This window comes from Girardinichthys multiradiatus, chromosome 5 (genome assembly GCF_021462225.1).
Source record: "Girardinichthys multiradiatus isolate DD_20200921_A chromosome 5, DD_fGirMul_XY1, whole genome shotgun sequence".
NCBI classification, from domain to species: domain Eukaryota; kingdom Metazoa; phylum Chordata; class Actinopteri; order Cyprinodontiformes; family Goodeidae; genus Girardinichthys; species Girardinichthys multiradiatus.
The window spans coordinates 13,093,222-13,109,279 of record NC_061798.1 but is presented as its reverse complement, the minus strand read 5'-3'; the positions used below and the strand labels follow the sequence as shown (position 1 = coordinate 13,109,279).

Below are 16,058 nucleotides of genomic sequence, written 5' to 3'. Positions count from 1 at the left end.
CTGCTGTTCTCCTGCTCTCTGATCCTGAGTTTCTGAATAAACCTTTTAACTTATCACTTTGTGTTTGGCTGAATTTGGGTTCTCTGTCTCTGGTCGTGATAGTTACTTTACTAATTTGCTTTATTTTGTCATAAAACAACCCAATAAAATACATAGAAGTTTGTAGTTGAAACATGAAAAAATGTGAAAAAGTGTGAATACTTTTGCAGGGTACAGTAAATTTGGATTAAGTGCTATACTGCATTTCCAGGGAGTGTTCATCCACTTATCTACCGGTATCGTTCTGTTGTGTAGACTCACTTAACATCCAGACAGAACAGATTGTATTTCAGTATGAGTTCTCATTAGTAATGAGATAAATGAAGGTTGTGTGTTTGTGGATGTGGAGCAGGAAACACCTGTTTCTCCCAGGGAAAGATACGAAGAATGACATATCTCAGTTCCCACTGTTCTTTCTTTATGCTCATTGTTCCACTGAAATGAAGACAAAATGCAGCCTTGATATCACAAAGTTTGCTTTCAAAGCTAGCATTCAGTCATATGAGAGCAGAGGAAGGAAGGTGCGCTGGGTAAAAGATCCTGAACCGGACATTTATGTAAATGGACAAAGGAAGTCATGTATAGTGCTTTGCACCATCACAAACTTTAATGAAGATTGCTGGGAAAAATCACTTGCACCTATAAAGATTTTTCAGCTTTTTTGTGTCACACTGAATAATTTCAGATCATTAAACAACTTTTAAATATAAGAAAATAATTATTTTATTTATTAAGGGAAACAGATGTGTAATGGTCCCCTTTGTTAAACTGTGAATTAAATGTGATTACCCACTGTTTTTTGGTTAGCCACATGGAGGCCCAAATACTGCTGGACCAGTAGAATCAATAAATCCCTTAAACAGAACCTGTCTGAAAAATGAACTTAACAGATCTTACAAAGCAAAACATCATTCCCTGATCCCAAATGTTTGAAGAACGGATGAGAAACAAAGTAACTGATATCTATCAGTTTGGAGAGAGTAACAAAGTCATTTCTAAGGCTCTGGGACTTCAACAAAGTACATTAAAAGACATTATCCACAACATGGAACAGTGGTGAACCCTCCTAGCAGTGCCCTGCCTACCAAGACTACAAGAACCTACTAAACCACAGCAGACCTTCCTTACCTCAGTTAAGGAGACAAAAACAACACAATACCTGTCTCACATTTCCATAAAAAACATATTTAAGATTCCCAGGACTTTTGGGAAAATATGCTCTGGATTGAAAAGACTAAACGTAGAACATTTTGGAAAATGTGTCCCATTACATCTAGTATCTAGTAACACTAGCATTTCAGAAAAAGAACACCATATCAACAGTCAGACATTATAGTGGAAGTGTGATGGTCTGGGGCTGCTTTGCTGGTTCAGGTTACTGGTTGTAACTGAAGGAACTATGAATTCTGCTCTCTACCAGAAAATCCTGAAGGAGAATGTCCGGTGGTCAGTTTGAAACCTTAACTTCAACTGCCTTTAAGTTATGCAGCAGGACAAATATCCAAAAGACACAAACAAGTCCATCTTAGAATAGCTAAAAAAAAAACCTAAGCAAAACAAAAAAAAAGGAAGTGAAAATCTGGACATAAATCTATAGGAGATGGTGTGGCATGACTTTAACCACCCATTCATGCTTGCACACCGCCTAGTGTTCCTGAATTAAAGCATTTTTAAAAACTTCAATGCAATACATTTGAAGTCTGTGGTTGGAACGTGGTAAAATGTGAAAAAATTCAAAGATCTAGAAACACTTTTGCAAGGTACTGTTGACCAGGTATCAGCAGGGGTGCACCGTGGTTTCAGAATGTGGATAAAATGAAAACAGTAAGACGCGATAATAGACGAAATCTAAAGTTAAAAAAGACAACACCTAACTGTTCTATTGAACGGCATCTTCAGCTGGAGATCGGTGGTGAAACATTCTCGACAATTAACCGGACGAAATATCTCTAAGATGCAAAAATGAAAAATGCAAAACCACACAGCAGGAGAAAGAGTGAGCACCCTGCTTTCACATTACTCTCAGCCAAATCAATCCATACAGAATAGGATCTTGGATGAAAACATGACCTCTGGGTTTTTACACGGCAAAGATGCAGTATATTTCTCCTCTTAGTGAAAAACGGACGTCAACTGCTGCTCCCTGGCAAGTGTGTCAATATCAAACAACTGCGCCTCCCTTCTATTGCCAATAAACTGAATGTGCAATTCATCAGCCAACTCTGGGAGACAGTATTCCTAATTAAACGGAAGCTCGTAAATTCGACATTTTACAGGTCTTGCTCAGCTTGTAAATACACTGTAAATAAGTTGTGGTGAGTGGCTTCATGGGCAGATGAAGGTCTGCGTTTGTGGTAAAACTCCTGCTGATGCGTTCAGTGAACAGCGGGCCTATTGCAATTAAAACTCTGTTTGCTCCCACGTTTCCATGTCGCCTCTTCTGCTCTTTTCTGTCCTTGTTGCCTTCACGGCACATCGCATGTTGTTCCATATTCTTTCTGAAGCCTGGTCGAATCAGATTGGATTAGTACTTTCAGAAGACACATTTGTTAGGGCCAATTAGAAAACTTCCTGGCACAGATGGAACCCTGAGGTCTCCGGGGAAAACCCCGGGTCATATTTAGGTTCTAAAAAAGCATAACGCTTACTGTAGAGTGTGCAAAAAACACTGCACCAGCTGTGTGTGTTTGCTTAGCAATACCTTCAGGTCTAAATATGGCTGTTGTACATAAAAATGCATTCTGACCTGACCAGCTTACCTCTGTAAATATGTTTAAAATTATTACACACCCATATATTGTGTATTTAAGCCCATACACAGTTACGGACAAACATATTCTTACCTGTTAGTGTGTATTTTCTTTTGTTGGAGGGAAATGAAACCGCAGAGAATCACATCTCAGTGGCAGCAGGATGTCCTCGACCTGGAGAGTAGAGCGAGGGGGAGGAGGGAGGAACACAGGGAGAAAGGGTGGGTTATTCAAGCTCACTGAACTGAAGTCCCTGTCATTTTTCACAATAGAGACAGATAGCTATAATATGTAGTGAATGTGGGGTGCCATGTGAATAATGGCCCCATCCAGAATGTGTGAATAGCCATAACCCATTCAAACACAAGAACCAGACGGTTCACAAAGCTGCAGCGGCTTGCAGGGGTGCCTGTTTGGTGTTTATGCAACTGCGCCTGTCTGTGTACACATGCGATCCGCCTCGTAATGACCCCTTAAGTGTTGGGATATCAAAGACTGTAATGGTCTATCTTTGTTGTCGCTGGCAGTTTACTGAGGGGAAAGCTCTCTTGTGCCATGATAGCTTGTTGATATGGTTAGCATTGCTCTGTCAAATGCCAGGGACGAGGGGAAATTGGTAGTTCTGTTTTGGGGATGCAGAGACAGACTTTTCAAATCTAAAATGTCTCCCATCTTTCTCCACTTGGGTCATTTTATTTTTCTCTCTTGACTTCTACTATACTTACTGGTGTGTTTCATTTTCCCTATACAGTTTAGTGCCTAGCAACAGCACTGATGCTTTTTGAACATTTTCACATTTTGTCATGTTACAACAACAAGCATGAAGGTATTTTCTTGAGGCTTTATGTGACAGACCAACATAAAGTAGTGCGTGGACGGAAAATTGTTCATGGCTTTTAAAATTTTTTACTACGAAACATCTTCAAAATGCGGTGCACTTTTCTGTCTAGCCTCCTTTACTCTGCTACCTTTCAATAATATCCAGTGCAACCAACAGTAATTGGAATCCAGTTGTAAAACAACAGTTCTGTGAAGGCTTCAGGGGTTTGTTAGAGAGCATTAATCAGAGAAACAGGCAAAAGAAGCCATGGCAGGAGCTGCAAAGATCCACAGCTCAGGTGAAAGAATCTGTAGAAGGAATGCCAATTTGTTTTGTGCTCAACACATATAGCCTTTACACAGTAGAAGACAGGAAAAAGAGTAACAATTTTGCCTATTCTTCATTCGATTGGTACAGTAGTATTCTGTTTTCTTCCTTGTCTGGTTTTGGTCTCCATTTTAAACCATTTTGGATTATTGTATTGTTATCTACACTATATTTCTCAGGCATGTTAGAAAAACATCCTGCTGTATGTTTTCCCTATTTCTAATCAAGTTCCATTCATTGCTGGGTTTTATTGGACCAACGTGGAGACAACAGCATGGGAGCCACATGGTAAGTTGGGATGTTTATAATGATAACTCTTAAACTTAAATTTATAACCAGACAGTGAAAACAAGGCAAGGTAATAGAGCGGGTATCAAACAGGAGGATCCAGTGGCGAGTAATGAAAACCAGAGTATAAATACAGAGGCGGTGTGGGAAACAACCAATGAACTAGAAGAGCTAATCAGGGGAAATGTGCGGCAGCTGGTGGCAGGGAGAATGCTGAGCAACTGAAGGAGGGAGGCTAATGAACATAGATGAGTGGGAACACAAAGACGTAACATAAATATCTAAACACAAGGATGAATCATGAACCTAATCTATCATGAATAAACTCAAATAACAGCAACTAGAAAACATAAACAGAGAAGAGCAGAGAAACAAACAAGAAGGAACTCAAACGCCTAATACAGATGAATCATGACATGAACTTTCTAATCAAAGTATCCTCTGCACAAACAGAAGTGTGTACTATAACCAACATGTACATCATCTGCTACCTTTGTCAGTCAATAGTAGCCACCTGTTTGATTCTTCTTTTCTCATCGAATGAATGACCCCACTGACTGAACTACGCACTGGTCTTATTTTGAAACAGCTTCTTTCAATTAATTTCTATGTCACACTATATTATTAGAATTGGGTAGTGATGCTGGACTGCAATTATTTTGAACACAATTGTACATCATACTCTTCTGATGTTTATTTGCAGAAGATTCTGAAAACCATATGTCATGTTTTCCTTCCACGATTATGGGCTGCTTCACAAATAAAAACTATTGGAGTTTGTGAGAAAATGTTAAAAAGCATGAATAATTTTACAAGGCACTGTAAAGAATTTTTCTCTCCGTCTTTCACTGTTCTGCTTGGAAATGTCTCCCTTTCTGTCATTCAAAAAATAACCAGCTACCAAACGTCTTTAAGGATAAACATTTCAGCCAAATCTCAAGAGTCAAGCACAATGTGCCGCTGCTCAGTGTTTGGTTTGGACACAGATTAGTGCTCATATCCCCTGGCATGCCAAATGCAGTTTGTTCGCCATTGCGTTTGTGTTGTTTGAGCTTTAGCGAGTGTGCTGCATTTTTTCTGGGAAAGATGATGCCATCCAGGAAATAGCGTCTATCTGTAAGGTCTTGTATTTTCTGGCAGTCTTTATCTGAGAGCCAAGGAAGAATGTTCCAGGCACACACACACAAAAAAAGAACAACAAATGTAAAATTCATACACCCACATCAAGATCAACAATCTGAGCCTGGACTTCTGTGGAGCTCTGGGGCAGGGCTGTGCAGTAATTGGGTCTATTAGGCAGCACAGGAGGCCAGAAGCTGTTTTGCTGTATTGCTATAAAAGATGCCTTTACAAAACTCTACATACATGTGTGCTCGCGTGTAGGCAGGCAAGAAATTTTTTTATAGATGCATGCATGCTTGCACTTCGATGCAGCAAAATCACCAGGGGCAAGAGATAATTAGTGAGAAATAACTTAAGTGATGAGCTCCTCCACCTATGCAGCCCGTTCATGCTTGTCTGACTTGTTTCTCTCAGAAGACCGTATACATTATTCACATCTAGCTGGTTAACAACGGTGGCATCAGTGCAGAAGGAATGGAGGAATGGAGGAATAGAGGTGGAACAGAAGTGGGTTCGGATGCAGAAGAGAGGCTCTGAAGGACAAGGTTTGCATAAGCAGTGGAACGCGACAAGGAATGAGATTTGTCATTAGGGCTCGTTTAGGTGGACAAGTAGGAGACGGGAAAGAGAGGATCAAAGAAGCAGCAGCCAAAAAGTTCATGCACACATCAGCAGCCAGCCACTGCTTTCTCAAACCCCTGAAAAGGATTTCTTCATTAAATTGTAATTCCCTCTTCCGCTGTCAGAGTTCACAACTATCCAGAGTATACTTTTGCAACCACTTTATGTAAAAATATGTTGTTATATTTTGCCAAGACGCACGCAAGAAAAGCTTCCCTTGGAAATACATTCATACTACAAGAATTCGAGCTTAAAAATCAGAAGTAGCTTTAGACACCAACGCAGGAAGGAGTGCTTCCTTTTTGGGGTGGACCATGGGAATATGAAACCACAGTGCACGTTTTTGTTACATGTAGGCTTATTGTTGCAGATTTGAAATTTTCCGCTGGAAACAAATGTCCTCAAAATCAGTCATAAATTTCACACAAAGCCTTTGGCACTGAGGATAAAACACATTTTGTTTTAATAAAACAAAAAAGAGTGAGTAAAGCTCATTTTAAAAAGAGTTGACATCAACAAGGCAAAAGAAATCTACATCTAATTTAGCTATCAGATATTTCATAATCCAAATGTCCTATTTATTTAAACTATTTAAACTTTATTTAAACAAAATATTATCAAATTTTTTAATTAGAGAAATAGAGAATGTGAGTCAATATCTTGTCTACAGTTTATAACTCAATTTATATGAAGACAGATCAGTGCCTACAGTTTGTCTCAGTGGGCCCAAGACCAAAACTGAATTCTACTGTCTTGAAATAACTCCAATCTCCACAACTTTAAAGCTTCTTGGTTTATGTAAACACCCTTTTATGAGACTTAAACCAATTGTCACGTTACATTTGCACATACACATACTGAGAACAGAACATGTAAAGTGCTTAAGGTCAGAGTAACAGAAAAGTAAGGCATTATGAAAATCAATAAAATAGCATTCACTTAAACTACTTAGCTTGAAAGTTTAACATTTATAGTTTTTGTGACTGGATACACTGCACATGCGTTCACAGAAAGGGTTTGACATAGGAAGATCCTTGGAGGTACACCACCACAGACCCTGTAGTCCCAAGTAAATAATGACTGCTGTCTCTTCAAGCAACCACCCAATGCAAACTTCACAACTGTTCATAGGTTCATGAAATGGTGTTCACATAAACAGCTTAAGACTACAGCCATTTTAAAATAGTAGAAGTTTACTTTGGTCTCAGTGCCTTTTGGACTAGTAGTTAGCTTCAGTCTCAGGGTCCAGCTAATCTGGATTTATGACAATAAGGATGGCAAGAGATGTATTTACAGCAGGTAAGGTGTTAACTTTTTATAACCTTTTACCAGAACCTCTTCACTGCAGCAGACTCTAGCTATCCCTTTATAAACCAACCTGTGCCTACTTTTCACAAAGCTATTTCCGTTAATTTTGCCAAAAGCAAAATTTAAGGGATGCCAGAGTTTTAAAAAGCTACCATTTCATAACACCTAAAATTCTATTCCAGTGGTTTACACACCTCTTTATAAGCTGCCGGAGGGACAATGCTGTGCCCCATAATCACATGTACTGCAGATTCTCACAGCAGTATATAAGTTGAAACTTTATTCAAGTTTTCCTTGTCAGAAAATACAGTCACATATCTGGAAAATCTTCATTATCAAACAGAGTTTGTAAGGTATGACAGGTTTGAAACAAATGTTGGCTCCAAGACTAAAATGTTTTTTTTTTACAAAAATAAAGATTGAACTTCAGGCTGGTGGCTTTTTATTTTAGCTCTGTTAACTAGTTTACTAGTAATGACAGCAAATTTACTAGGTAACATCAGTCAGTTACTAAAGGTGAAACAGAAGAAAAACTATGATGTGTGTAATAGGCATTTTTAATCCTAGGTAATGTTCACAGACAGTACAATCAAGTGTACCCTCTGACATTCCAATGTACAAACTGCAAAAATGTCACCATGGTAATACATATAAGTGAAAGTTAGTAAAATACTAGGTACTGTGAGACTAAAAATCCTGGATATATAAGACAAATATGCAGAATTTAAAAATTGGATCACTTCTTCCATCATTCCTAATATTTATTTGTTCGGTTAACTACCATTATTCAAAATAAACTGTGGTGTTTCTTGCTAGGTTATCTGAATGTTCTACTGGCTTAGTTCTATTTTTGATCTATATACAGAAATATGAGAAGCAGGAAGAACCCTTTTTTTTGATGCCTTTTTTGATGTTGCAAAGATTTTGCTAACCACGTTAGTCATCATTAATGTCGGTATTGATATCAAAAGATAACTCCATTTTCAGTGAATCCATCTCCATTGTCTTCTGCCTTTCCCAGCAACTAATAGCTATATATTCGTTACAAGCATATATTTTGAAATTCTCTGATAAAAAGGGAAAAGGCAAGAAACAGCAGATTTATAGCTTCCATTTGAAGCTTATGAGGGGCACTGGTAAAAGGATTTTGGTTTGGGTGCTCTTGCCTTACTAACCATTCTTTTTCCTCTTTTTCTTTCAGCTGTATGTCTTTCCAAAGAGGAGTAGGTTTCACATGAGAGATGCTTCATATTTTCACTCAGGAAAACAATGGTGTTTTCTATTATGAGAGGCAGCGGTTGTATCACTGCCCCACATCATTCCCATTATTCATCAGTCCTCTGGATGTAATTAGGACTCTGCCATATGCTTTCATGATCGTTGTTTCATGTATTAGCCTTTGTAATTATGCCATAAACCAAAGATTGCATCATAACAGTCTAGGATTTTTGTCGATGCCTGTTGGTTTGAGATTTATGGTGCATTCTCTGAATGGGTGGAGCCTCTTAATGTTCATTTAAAAACCACAGCTATCCCCCTGGTCTCTAATTCCATATAAACATAAAGAATATGGAGCAATAGTGTGCATGGCGTAAAATAAAAGACTCTGCCCCATATAGATTAGAGAAAGGAGACAAAGTGAGGAAATAAGAAAGAAAGGGCCAAACAATGACACATTAAAACTGGCTGACATATAATGGTATTGTCAACCACTAAGCTACTATCAGGAGGAGCAAAAAATATTAAAAAGCCATGACAGTTGGACAGGCCCAACGAGAGATGTGAGGCCACCAAGATGGCGCCGACGATGGCAGCCTCGGAGCTTCGCTCTCTCTTTGTTTTTGTATTTTGTGTGTTTTTATGTTTTTCGAGCCACAGTTCTGTGGTGTCGGGCCACAATCCTGTGGTCTCATTCAGTAGAGAGGAACTTCTCAACAACAGAGAGTCCTCTCTTGGGTTTTTTTCACCATCTTTCATTGATCCGAGGTTCACTGAGCTCCTGGCAAGAGGAGCTGCGGCTCTATATGGGATTCTGTGCCGAAAACGGCGGAGCGGAAAGCGTGCTGGCGCGCTGGTAAAGCTCCGCAAAAGAGGACTTCGCACAACACTGCCTTCAATCCACCTGGCAAATGTCCGCTCTCTCAACAACAAGATGAACGAGCTGCTTCTCCTCACCAGTAGAAACACGGACCTCCGCGGATCAGGGGTTCTCTGCTTCACCGAGACATGGCTGAGTGAAAACATCCCGGACCACGCACTGCTGTTGCCGGACTTCCAGCTGCTCAGAGCGGATCACAGCGCGGAGCTATCGGGGAAAAAGCGAGGTGGCGGAATCTGCTTTTATATAAATGAAAGTTGGTGCAGAGACGTAAAAGTGCTGGGAAAAACATGTAGCCCGGATCTGGAGTCATTTTCCATAATCTGTAAACCGTTTTATTCACCGAGAGAGTTTTCCTCGTTTATAATAATCGGCTCATATTTTCCACCGCATGACTGCACTTCTGCCGCGGAAAAACATCTTGCTGAGCTGATTACAGACCTGGAGAAAAAATACACTGACTTTCATCATAATACTGGGTGATTTTAACAGCGCAAACGTCTCAAATGAACTCCCAAAATACAGACAGCATATTAAGTGTCCCACCAGAGACAAAAACACACTGGACCACACAGCTTTAAAGGACTCATATCATGCTGTTACCAGGGCTGCTCTGGGTTTTTCGGATCATTATCTAATCCACCTCATCTCAACCTACAGACAGAGACTAAGAGCTTCCAAACCCAAGGTTCACACTGTTAAGAAGTGGACTGAGGAATCAAAGCAGACGCTACAGGCCTGCTTTGAATGCACAGACTGGACTGTTTTTGAAACCTCAGCCACTGACTTAAACCAACTAACTGACGTGGTGACATCATACATCAGTTTCTGTGAGGACATGTGTGTGCAGACCAAGACCGTCTGCACCTTTGGGAACAATAAGCCATGGTTTACTCCACACCTCAGGAATCTGCGCAGGGAAAAGGAAGAAGCTCACAGCAGTGGAGATTGGGCGCGGTACAAGCAGGCCAGGAACAAACTAACAAAAGAGATCAAAGCAGCTAAGAGAAGCTACAGTGAGAAGCTTAAGAACAGCCTTTCTACTGGTGACACTTCAGCTGTATGGACCGGTCTGAGAAACCTGACTGCCTACAAGAGCCCCTCCACCCATCCTGCACAGAGTCGTCTCCTGGCCAACCGTCTGAATGGCTTCTACTGCAGACATGACAAGAAACCATTCACACCTCAAATCATCCCCTCTACATCCCATTCAGGAACAAATTCCTCCCATAAAGCAACCAACCCCCCACCATCAGATCCTCTGCCTGCACTAAAGATCTCCGAGGAAGATGTAAACAGGCTCTTTCAGCGCATGAAAACAAAGAAAGCTGGAGGACCTGATAACGTCTTCCCATCATGCCTGAAAGCCTGCGCACATCAACTTGCTCCGATCTTCACAAGGATCTTCAACAAGTCACTGGAGAAATGTGAGGTCCCCTCCTGCCTCAAACTATCCACCATCATCCCGGTTCCCAAGAAACCCACCGTCGTAGGATTAAATGACTACAGGCCCTGTAGCCCTGTTGTCTGTGATCATGAAATCCTTTGAGCGGCTGGTGTTGAAGCCCCTGAAAGACATCACAGGCCCCCTGCTGGACCCCCTGCAATTTGCTTACCGAGCAAACAGGTCGGCAGATGATGCTGTTAACTTAGGTCTACACTTCATCCTGCAACACCTCGACCACCCAGGGACGTACGCCAGGATCCTGTTTGTAGACTTCAGCTCGGCCTTCAAGACCATCATGCCAGACATCCTCCACCAGAAGCTCACACAGCTCAACGTCCCAGCCTCCACCTGTCAGTGGATCAACAGCTTCCTGACAGACCGACAGCAGCAGGTGAGACTGGGGAGCATCTTCTCCCGATCCAGATCAATAAGTACTGATGACCCCCAGGGGTGTGTTCTATCCCCACTCCTCTTCTCTGTGTACACAAATGACTGCACCTCATCGGACTCGTCCGTGAAACTCCTTAAGTTTGCAGACGACACCACTGTCATTGGACTGATCCAGGACGGTGATGAGTCTGCATACAGACAGCAGGTGGATCGGCTGGTACACTGGTGCGGTCACTACCACTACCTTGAACTGAACCCACTCAAGACTGCGGAAATGGTGGTGGACTTTCGGAGAACACCACCCCCATACACCCCCCTCACCATCCTCAACAACACTGTATCGGCCGTGGACCACTTCAGGTTCTTAGGAACCACCATCTCTGAGGACCTGAGATGGTCTTCACACATAGACACTGTTCGAAAGAAGGCCCAGCAGAGACTGTACTTCCTGAGGCAACTCAAGAAGTTCAACCTTCCACAGGAGCTGTTTGTCATCTTTTACACTGCCATCATTCAGTCTGTCCTGTCTTCATCCATCTCAGTGTGGTTTGGCTCATCCACAAAACAGGACAGGTCCAGACTGCAACGAATAATCAGGACTGCAGAGAGAATAATCAGAGCTGACCTGCCCTCCATCCAGGACTTATACAGGTCTAGGGTCAAGAAAAGAGCTGCCAAAATCTCTGCAGACCCCACACACCCTGCACATAAACTGTTTGGAGTTTTACCTTCAGGCTGCCGCTACAGAGCACTGTTTACTAAAACCAGCCGCCACAAAGACAGTTTCTTCCCCCAGGCTGTTTCTCTGATGAACATTTAATAGAGTACAGAACAACAGCATACAGATGTTGCAAATGCACCTTTTCTATTAGATATGTGTATATTGTACATTGTAAATTGTAAATTTGTATATTCTGTAATGCAAAAACAGAACAAAAGAGCAAAGTGTACCGGAGTCAAATTCCTCGTTTGTATGCATGAACTTGGCAATAAAGCTGATTCTGATTCTGATCCCCCAATGGGCCCCCCACCAGCAGGGGGAACCATGAGGGGCCCATGCAAAGCGGATCGGGCAGCGGACAAAGGTGGAGACCTCAGCGACCCGATCTCTGGATGCTTAGGCTGGCTCTAGGGATGTGGAATGTCACCTTGCTGGGTGGTAAGAAGCTTGAGCTTGTGCAGGAGGTCATAAGATATTGACTGGAAATAGTCGTGCTCACCTACACACACAGCGTGTGCTCTGTAACCCAGATCCTCAAGAGAGGATGGACTCTTCTACTCTGGAGTGACCCGCAGGTAGAGGTGGCAGGCTGGGGTGGGCTTGCTTGCTGACCCCAGCTAAGATGTCTCGTGTTGGGATTTAAATATGCATATACAAATATATGTATATTTGTATATTTTTGCTAGGTTCTGGGCGACAAACAGACACTGCCGAAGTGCATTGTCTCATAGAGAATTAGTAGACTGCATTTTTGACGGATGTCTAACGACTCGACCTAAACAGTCAATGTTAATAGTGATGCCACTGCTGCTCCCTGTCTGTTTGTTGTGATGTGCTTAGCTTAGCTCAACAAACAACCTTATGGGACACTGGTGTTATAGCCATATTGACTATAATGCCTAAAGTACATTGTTCAAATTGCCTAGATTGTGAAGCAGAAGGACAACTTTTTCATTTAAATATATCCCCCTCTCATGTAACTCTGATGAAATATACTATATATATAATATACTATGTCATAATGCCCCACACCACTACTAATAACGACCCTGACCAACGGATTTGACTATGCTTGTGATACATTCAAAAATTTAGTCTTCCACAAATAATAGACCACCCCCCACACCCCCAAAAAAGCTAGTTTTTTAAATACCCTGATGTCTAACAAATACTTGACTTACTTTATCCTCAAATCAAGATCTTGGACCAACACATTCCTTCTCATCTATAAAATATGTTGTATCATTTATCATCCTATCTGAGTAAAATCCTTCGAAAAGGCCTGTCAGCACTCTGAAGGAGAGAATGCCAGCACTTTTTCAAATTTTGAGAAAACAGACACGTGGCCTGTTGTTAGTTATTGCTGCAGGCCCAAAGGCTGTGGTGGTAGTCATCTGTCTTTGTGTGACACTATCAGGTTCCCTTGCACAACGCAGAGGTGGTAAAATGACTTTATTACCCAATGTGAAAGATACTTCAGGGACAAATTGCCAGGGAGCCATCCACACCAAAGGGAGCATGCTGCTTTTATCTAAAGAGAGTTGGACCATGTCAGCCTCAGACTCGTGCAGTCTATTCTACAATCACACGTTGTAAATGTGCTAAAAGTAACCCAGTGGATTTGAGAATCCTACTTGTAGCGCATTATTCACCAGTCAAAAGAATGAACTTAGGTAGAGAAAGGTGTGAGATTTGCACTTGAAGGCTTTTCGGCTGAATTAGGAAAGCAATATGCAAAATGTCATAAGTGACACAACTTACATTACCATACCATTAGTCACTTTTACAGTATCTTGCAAAATATTTTTTTCCTCATTTTGTCAGGTAATGGCCACAAACTTCAGTGTATTTTCTTAGAATTTTATGTGAAAGCCTAACACAAAGTAGTGCATAATCGTTAGGTGGAAAGAATTTAAACTTGGTTTTCAAAAACATTTTTTGCAGCCCCCATTTCTCTGCAACATCTAAATACCATTCAGTGCAGCCAAATGCCTTTATATGTTATCTAACTAGTAAATACGGTCCACCTGATTATAACAATTACTTGCTCTCCTGTTTGTTGCTTTTAGAGTAGAGATGTAAGAAGATATAAATTGATATAAGAAAGCCAGCCAGAATTGCAATTTGCAGTTTGCCATAAGCTATGTGTGTGTGCTTTTTAGGAGGGGGGGGGGGGGGGTAGCCACATAGAGATAAGATAAGAACAGATAAGAACAACATTGTGTCTCCAAGAAAAATAAATGTTTGCACATCCCTCTGAAAACACTATCCCCAAAGAGAGGCAGTGGCAGCATCATGGTGTGGGGATTCTTTTCTTCAACAAAAACAGAAGCTGTTTAGAGTTGATGGGAAGATGGGTGAAGCGAAACAGGTTGATCCTGGATGAAAATCTGCTATGCCCCTTTTCCATTGGCTCTATACAGGCTGCACAGATCCACTTGCTCTTGCTCTTCTGTTTCCATTGACTCACTGATGACCGGAGCTATGGCTTGAAGCCCCGCCTCCAAACGATAACAAATAAAACGTAAATAGAAAATAAAAGCATAAATAAACTAAATACAAATACTGTTTGCATTATTCTATATGCAAGAATGTCTTATGTATGTTTTTTCATGTATAAAATGAGTCACTGGGATAATTATCTGGACCACAGCCCAGGCAGAACTTAGAAAATAAGGCTCAGGGGTTCTGATGTGAGGGGGTGTGGCAGGAGAAGCTGCTATGAATCAGAAAAAGGCAAACCCAAGATTCAGCCAGACAGTACTGAAAGTTTAAAAGGTTTATTCAGCCACAGGAAAACGTCACACAGGTAACACTCCTCACAGCTTCCAGGAATCACTGCTTTTGTCTTGACTGGAACTTGAAACCCAGAGGGGAAACCTCAGTGGGCGGCAGGCGGTGATCTCCACACCACAGGTAAGAAGTGACTCCAGGCTGAATAATCCGAGGGCTAGGCTGCCTCAATAATCCAAGGACAGAAACAGGGTCAACGATTGGAACAAGAGGCGTCAGGCAAGGGGCAGGCAGAGGCATAAACCAGATGCAGGAAATCTGGCACTGTCTGCTTGTCAGAGTCGGTATATATCAGGGAAGACACAGGTGTATGGCATGCCACAGATTGCACTGCACAGCAGCAGCCACCAGGTGCATCTAATCTGCTGATTGCAGCCAGGGAGACAGAGTAGAGCAGACGTGCCAGAATCATAACAGAAGCAGAGAGGAGAGAAGTTACTGTCTGGATTGGTTTGCCTGAACAAGTTACAATTTTTGGCTTTATGAGAAGGTTTTTCTCTCAGCCCTGACAATAACAAGGACAAGGACTTTAGAGCCCAAAACCGCTGACTTTTGACCATGGTGAAGTTAGTTTTAGGTTGGATATTGTATATTCGTGCTCCGTGGATTCAGCGGGGTCTTCAAACCATTTAACCCGATGCAGGCAGTCTGATTACAGGCAGCTGCTCTCTGCCTGCTCCCTCCTCTTCCAGATAATGGTTCAATGTCAATAGATTTTCGAACCAAACATGCTGTTTCATGGTGGTATTGTTCCGTGTGTTCAGGGGGAAATGTTTGTGCATCTGAACAGCTGATTTTATGTGTGATCAGCTTTTTTTTTTTTCCTAATCTAATCTAAAAAAAAAAACATGGTTCGTTTTTTTTTTCCACTTCACAACTATGCATTACTTTGTGTTGCTCTTTCAAATAAAATCAAAATACAATGCACTGAAGTTTGTGCTTCCCAAAATGTATAAGAGTGTTTTTCTTATACTTTTGTTTGATCAAGCATGTCCATGTAGTCATTCTTTCCATTCTTCATCATATCACACTAAACCAAAAGCTAAGCTACAGATCAATACACCCTGGCACATATTCGAAATCTCAAAGACTCGGAATGAAAATGCCATTCAATATCAATCAGCGTCACAGCCGTGCCACAGAGCAGGCACAATAAATGACAGCGTTGTTTTTCCAAATTTACCATCAAACGACAAGTCCCATCAACGTGCTTCGAGTCTGATCTTTCAGTCTGGTTTATGCTGAAAGGAACCAGATGAACAGAGAGTGGAAGATGTATGTAATGCAGTTAAAGTAAAAGCCCAGTAAGCAGGAAATTTAAGAGGGGCCAGGGG

General features: G+C 41.4%; 1 protein-coding gene across 9 annotated transcripts in view; it reads right to left on the bottom strand.

Annotated features, from left to right (window-relative positions):
- The window catches only part of adgrl3.1 (adhesion G protein-coupled receptor L3.1), a 247,436-nt gene that overhangs the window by 218,114 nt on the left and 13,264 nt on the right, over positions 1-16,058 (bottom strand). For all 9 annotated transcript variants that reach the window (XM_047364449.1, XM_047364448.1, XM_047364452.1 and 6 more), the window contains exon 2: positions 2,883-2,963. The gene's annotated coding sequence lies outside the window, so the exon portion shown is untranslated. The remainder of the gene's footprint in view (positions 1-2,882; positions 2,964-16,058) is intronic.